This window comes from Triplophysa rosa, linkage group LG1 (genome assembly GCF_024868665.1).
Source record: "Triplophysa rosa linkage group LG1, Trosa_1v2, whole genome shotgun sequence".
Taxonomy (NCBI): Eukaryota; Metazoa; Chordata; class Actinopteri; order Cypriniformes; family Nemacheilidae; genus Triplophysa; species Triplophysa rosa.
This window is the reverse complement of record NC_079890.1, coordinates 10253461-10260243: the sequence shown is the minus strand read 5'-3', so window position 1 is coordinate 10260243 and position 6783 is coordinate 10253461.

The following is a 6783-nucleotide window of genomic DNA, read 5'->3' as shown; positions in this document are numbered from 1 at the left end:
GTTTACCAAAAATTTAAATTTCCATTTAACACCTAACCAGACATAATGCTGAGGCATATAAAATAGTATAAAATTCACTGTTGTTTGTCCTGTAATGCAGTAACAACTGGTTAGGACTAGGGATGCTCCGATACCATTTTTTAAAGACCGACTACGAGTACCAATATTTTTTTCTGGTACTCGCCGATACCAATGCCTGTACCTGTATTTTTTGGTGAGGTGGCAATTTTCCAAGCACAACACACTGAAACTAATAACTGCCTCAAATCACATTATAAAAAAGAAAATTTTATGTGCTTGTCACAAACTTTCAAAGCACAAGTTTCAGTCAGTTCTGTCAGGTATGTCACGTGAGGTATCGGTGTATCTACAGTATATGAGTATGAGTACATGAGCTTGGTATTGGGCCCAATACCGATACTGGTATTGGTGCATCCCTAGTTAGAACACAAATTTTAAATAAAATGGAAAATATTAGAGGTCAACCGATTCGTCGTTTTTGCCGATTAATCGGCCCCGATAACGATAAATATCGTTAATCATGTGAGACTACACTATGCACTAGGTCTGCAGCTATCGATTATTTTAGTAATTGAGTATTCTACTGATTTCTCCAGGGTTCCCACTCTTCTTGAAAGTGCTTGAAAGTATTTGAATTTCTGACATATGAATTCAAGGACTGGAAAGTATTTGAAAACAGACATAGGTACTTGAAAGTGCTTAAATTAAACAAACTAGATTTTGTTAGTCGCGTCGCGCTGTTAAAAATATTGGTTAGTGTTGCCGAACAACAAAACAACATTGCTGATCTGGGGGAAAGCGGGAAGAACTTAAAAAAAGAGGCTTTGAGAGGATGGATCGTGATCATGTGCAGTACTGCATAAATCAGTCAGAGGCATGGAGTTATTTAACTCGCTCAATGCCAGAGAAGTGCAAATTCAACGATGCTTGAGCTATAATAAAAATATGGTTTATCAAAGTTAAGATGTGGAGTACACCAGCAGGTTATGCATCAAGCAAATCGGTTAAGATCATCGTATACAGTCAAACATATGTTGTATTAAACCACTGCTAAATAAGTTTCTTTTCAGCTACATTCATTTCAAGAATAATTTCATTAGTTATCATTATTCTTGTCAGTGAATGTGCCTTAAGAGTTTGAATCATTTTAGGATGTTAAGAAACACTGAAATGCTAGCTAGATAGCATTGGTTTAACGAAAACAAAAACATGCTCCCAGCAGTGTTATCTGTTGCAGTAATGAACTTTTGCAGTGTGTTTGGGCGGAGGTTTGGATATTTGAGCTTGCTGTGTCTGAAGTCGCTCAGTCATTTTTTATCAAGTTCACCATATCAGCAGTGATGGAACGAAATGTTTGAATGCTGGTGTATTCCTGCACGCGTCAGAGATCTGTATCTTTTAGAAACTGCTTTGTACCTAATTTTGAATATAACAGTAATAATAATCATCATACAGTAATATCATATATTTTTATTTACAATTTATTTTATATAATGTCTTGAAACTTTCCAGGGCACTATTTACGCAGACAGATGACATTGAGCGTACATAGCGCCCTCAGGTCACCGTTGATTACTTGTCACATTGTGACACGTGAAGTGCAAAACAAAACAACAAATCGCAAAACTAAAAACAAATCTAAAAGCAAAATAAAAAATCCAAAATCAAAATGACAAATCTGAAAACGCAATATCAAATCTAAAAACAGAATAGCAAATCTTAAAACACAACAACAATTAGGGAAACAAATTAATAGGGATGTAACGATTCACCGTGAGCCGGTTGAAAATCGGTTATAATGAGCGACGATTCAAATCTGTTGAGGCTTGAACTGAATCGCAATACATTTTTTGAACAGCAGGGGCCAATATTTTCACTGCAAACATAAACGTGGATGCTGATATTTCTTAAATGCAAAAAAATCCAAGAAAAGCACAGACAGTATTAGTTTGTTTATATTAAAGAGACTTTTTCTATTATTAATTTGTTATAAAATTGCAGTTTAGTTTTGTTATTTGAAATAAAACATTATTTTATCATACAAAGAAACGTGAAGCATTTAAGAAATAATGCAAGGGACGTTGTTCATTTCTAATTTGTTTCAACTCATTTTTTCAAAATAAATCGTGAGTAAATCGTGAATAAATCGCATCGTGAGATCAGAATCGTGAATCGCATCGCATCGTGAGCTGAGTGAATCGTTACATCCCTACAAAATAACAAGTCAGAAATCACATCGACAAGTCAGAAACCACATCGACAAGTCAGAAAGCAAAACGACAAGTCAGAAAACACAACGACAAATCAGTCAAACCGGAAAAGGTAGGTATTTTGTTGAAATGGGATAGCTACTGCTGATTGGATGAAACTCCTGTCAATCAAGATATCCAGGACGCTCGATGTACTATGAGAAAGAACATGCATATGTGATACTGCTCATATTCATTGATTAAGGTTCAAAAGCCACATTTTGTTAATAAAGTTGAAACGGGCTCATCTTGCATTAGGAGTAGATGCGTGTCTGTTTCACACAGCATCAATGAGCAGAGTCTTCGCGTGGCGTGAGCCCTGAGCAGCACGCATAGTGCATCTTAAAGGCGACTGCCTGTGTACCAGCCATGATCGTTTTCCCCTCACAAAATACATACAATATAAGCATATAACATGATATGTACTTTAATCTGTGTCCCTGTGGGTTATGGTGATAGAGTGACTGACGCGTTTGTTTTCACTTATAAATATAAACATAAGCCTATAACAATACTGTGACAACGCGCATCTGACGCGTGGTTGTTCTGAACGTCTCTTTATATTCGTTCACATTTTTTTACAGTTGTACAAACAAAACCATAGCAAAGTTATCGCTTTCCAGCTTGGCTTCACACATCGGCCGAGACGCGCAGCACCGCATCGCGTACACCGCACGCGTTTGATGTGCGTGTATAGGCTTATGTTTATATTTGTAAGCGAAACAAACGATCGCGTCAGTCACTCTCTCACCAGAACCAACAGGGACACAGATTAAAGTACATATCATGTCATATGCTTATATTGTATCTTGTGAGGGGAAAACGATCATGGATGGTACACAGGCAGTCTATGTGTGCTGCTCAGGGCTCACGCCGCGCGACGACTCTGCTCATGCATGCAGTGTGAAACAGACACGCGTCTACTCCTAATGCATCGCCTGTTTCAACTTTATTAACAAAATGTGGCTTTTGAACCTTAATCAATGAATATGCGCTGTATCACATATGCATGCTCTTTCTCATTGAGCGTCCTGGATATCTTGATTGACAGGAGTTTCATCCAGTCAGCAGTAGCTATCCCATTTCAACAAAATACCTACCTTTTCCGGTTTGACTGATTTGTCGTTGTGTTTTCTGACTTGTCGTTTTGCTTTCTGACTTGTCGATGTGGTTTCTGACTTATTTTGTTTCCCGAATTGTTGTTGTGTTTTAAGATTTGCTATTCTGTTTTTAGATTTGATATTGCGTTTTCAGATTTGTCATTTTGATTTTGGATTTTTTGATTTTGCTTTTAGATTTGTTTTTAGTTTTGCAACTTGTTGTTTTGTTTTGCACTTCTCGGCCACGGTACTGTACCAATACCAGTAAAATTCCACGGTTCTCGGTACCAATTTCGGAAGCAAAACACCAGTACATGCTAATTGAAACACAATTTTATTAATAAAGCTCATTGTTAATATAAATGTATAGAAAGCAATGCCATTTTGTATACATTAAGTATACAAGTTAATTGTTGCTGAAACTGTTGTGTGCTCACTGGGGTCTTTCATGCTGATGAATATCCTCCTCAGTCTGCTGCTGTATAAGACAAATAGAATAAACTTCAGTAAGTAAACTGACTGAACAAACATGCATATGCAATATTAAAACAAACCTCAGTTTTTATACTGCATTTACACAAGATTACTTACATTAAGGTAACTGTACATTGAAATAATAAATGCAACAGATATATTTTTATTTAGTTGAATTGTGGCTTTTTAAACCTAATAGAGTTACAGTACCTATCCAAGACATACACATTGCTAGTCATACAGTTAGTATGCTAGTTTTCTAGCACATAGATTTCAGATACAGTACTGTAAACCCCATCCTGTCCTCCCATTTATTTTACCCCATTACAGTTATAAAAGCATTAAATGGTTAATAAGGACACTTGACTGGATTAGCATTGGCGCTAACAAATTAACACGCAAGCAGGGACGTTTATTTTAACGTAACCTTTAACTTAACATATGCTACAACACATTCATAATGCAAACGCGAACAGAAATTGAAACTTACCGCTTGAATTGTTAACTTAAATCCGGATGTTTCCTCCTTTCACCACAAAACTCTGTTCGTTTTCTTCGTGATATGACTTTAATCTGAAGTATTTCTGTGCGCATCTCTTGTGGATCGGAGCTGCGCTTATCCGCTCATCACGTTTTATTGCGTCTATAAAAAGTTTCCGACTGACAACCTGTCAGACAGAGCATCAGTACCCGGTTGACCTGGGACGGCGGTGGTACCGGGTGTTATGAAAATTAGGTACCGACAACTTTTTTATTTTTAGGTACCGACTTGAACCCGAAGTACCGGTACTTTTGACAACACTACCAGGTACTTGTCATTCTGACAAGTACAATAATAATAACATATATGAGATTATATTTACAAATGATTAAACCAAATTGAATGTTTGTCTTTTTTAACTTTTTTCTTGCCTAAAAACCAAAAGTAAAAATGCTTTCCCTGCAGTAGGTTTGCATTTGTTAGAAATGGTTTAATAAAATATTTAAAATCAATACATAATTCATGATATAATTTGCTCTTGAGGCAAGTAGCCATGTTAAAATCAGGATAAGCAAAAGAAACCCCTTCTGTGTGATACTTGTCTCCGCTTCAGTCCTTTATTCTATCATAAGCGGGCGCCTGTACTGTACAATATCCCATACTTGCATTGGAATGTCTCCACAGTTACGATGAAAAATAACCCAAATCACTAATTGACCAGTGTGAATTTTCTAAATTCCTCATAACAACAAACAATTTTTTAAGTCTGACTGTTTATTATAAGTAACTTGAGACAAGACATTTTTATACTCCACGTAGACTGTAAATCATTAAAAAAACGATGTGAAATGTAAACGTTATTGTGCTTTTTATTCAAAGAAGCTCCCTTTTGTTTATGTCTTGTCCTCTCCAATATGGCAGCATTGTTGAACCCATAACAGCAACAGGCCAAAGCCTTCAATGCGGTGTCTATTCATGTCTGTGACTGCATGTACCCTTTGCTAACAGACTTCTGAAATGGCCCTTTGTGAAGAGAGAAATCATAAAAAATGGTATCCTTTTCCCAAAGTGCCCAGCGACGGCACAAAACAGTTTTAAATTTGACCAAAATGTGTTTGAAAAAGTCCTTGAAAGTCCTTGAATTTGGTGTTAATGAAAGTGTGGGAACCCTGTTTTTCCATCGATTAATCGGGTATTCGGATAATAAGTACTTTTTCTTTACTAAAGAGCAATACTAAATATACAAGAGAAAATAAGACAGGTCTCTTAAAATTAACAACTAATTTGTTTCCTTTTTAGAAAAATTAATATATTTATTGCTGAAATTGCGTACATTAATATCTGTGAAAACTAAACCCATTTAGTACATTCAATTGCCATATTACATTCAAAATGCAATATAGGCCTAATACAAATGTATAAATAAGAAACATTAATAAAAATAGAAAGAATAATTTCAAAGGTAAACAACTAACTTCAGCTTATGCATGATGCATTTAGTTTATCTAAATTACTTTGTTTATTTTTTAGTATTAAATAGCAATATATTTGTCCACATAAAAATACAGAGTTAACCGGACTTTTATTTTGGCAGGTCGTCGGAAGACGCTTATTTTTAGTGTGTTAGCTTCACTGAGTAAAATGTTCTGAAATAAACTCTCAAAGCAACTCTGGAGATGAAGTTCATGTGTTCATGTCCTCATAAAGTGCAGTTCATTCACTCAGACACGCAGAACAGCCAGATGACGTGTAAATAACAGGATTCGGCGTCCACTAACTTTAGTCCGAATCTAGTTTGATGGACTCAATGCAGCCGGAAAACAAGTTTCACTCGCAAGATAGACTAAAACTAAGTAAAATAGCAGTTCACCATTTCAATAAGCTGTCACTTATTTATCAGCATGAGAAATACATGTGAGCGTGTGAACAGTCTAAAATGTGTGTGTCTCACGGTGAATGCGTGAGACTTGAGAGCCCTGTAACATGAATAGAGTTTAGCGGGCTGTGCGTCAGTAATAATGGTCCGTGGGGAAACGCAGTGCTCCGTGTGTACTGTAGTTAAATGGATTAAACGAGGCTTCGAGGCAACAAAAATTGCCTCGATGATTTTTTGTATTCGAATTACTCGAGTTACTTGAGCAATCGTTTCAGCCCTACTATGCACGGGGCAGAATAGGCTACATTATTTGCGGATTTAAAAGTTTGACAATGACAAGGTAGAGCACATTGCAGTTGCAGTACACAGGACATGTTAAAGGGGTCATATGGCGCGAATACGTGTTTTTCTGTGTCTTTGGTGTGTTATAAGTTGCCCATGCATGTATTAGACACGTAAAATTGCAAAAATGAAAGTGTCGGAACAAAAGATGCATTCTATCTAAAAGCGAATGCTCACCCAGACCTGCCTGAAACGCCTCGTGTAACCACACCCCTACAAATCTACGTCAGTTCGTCATGA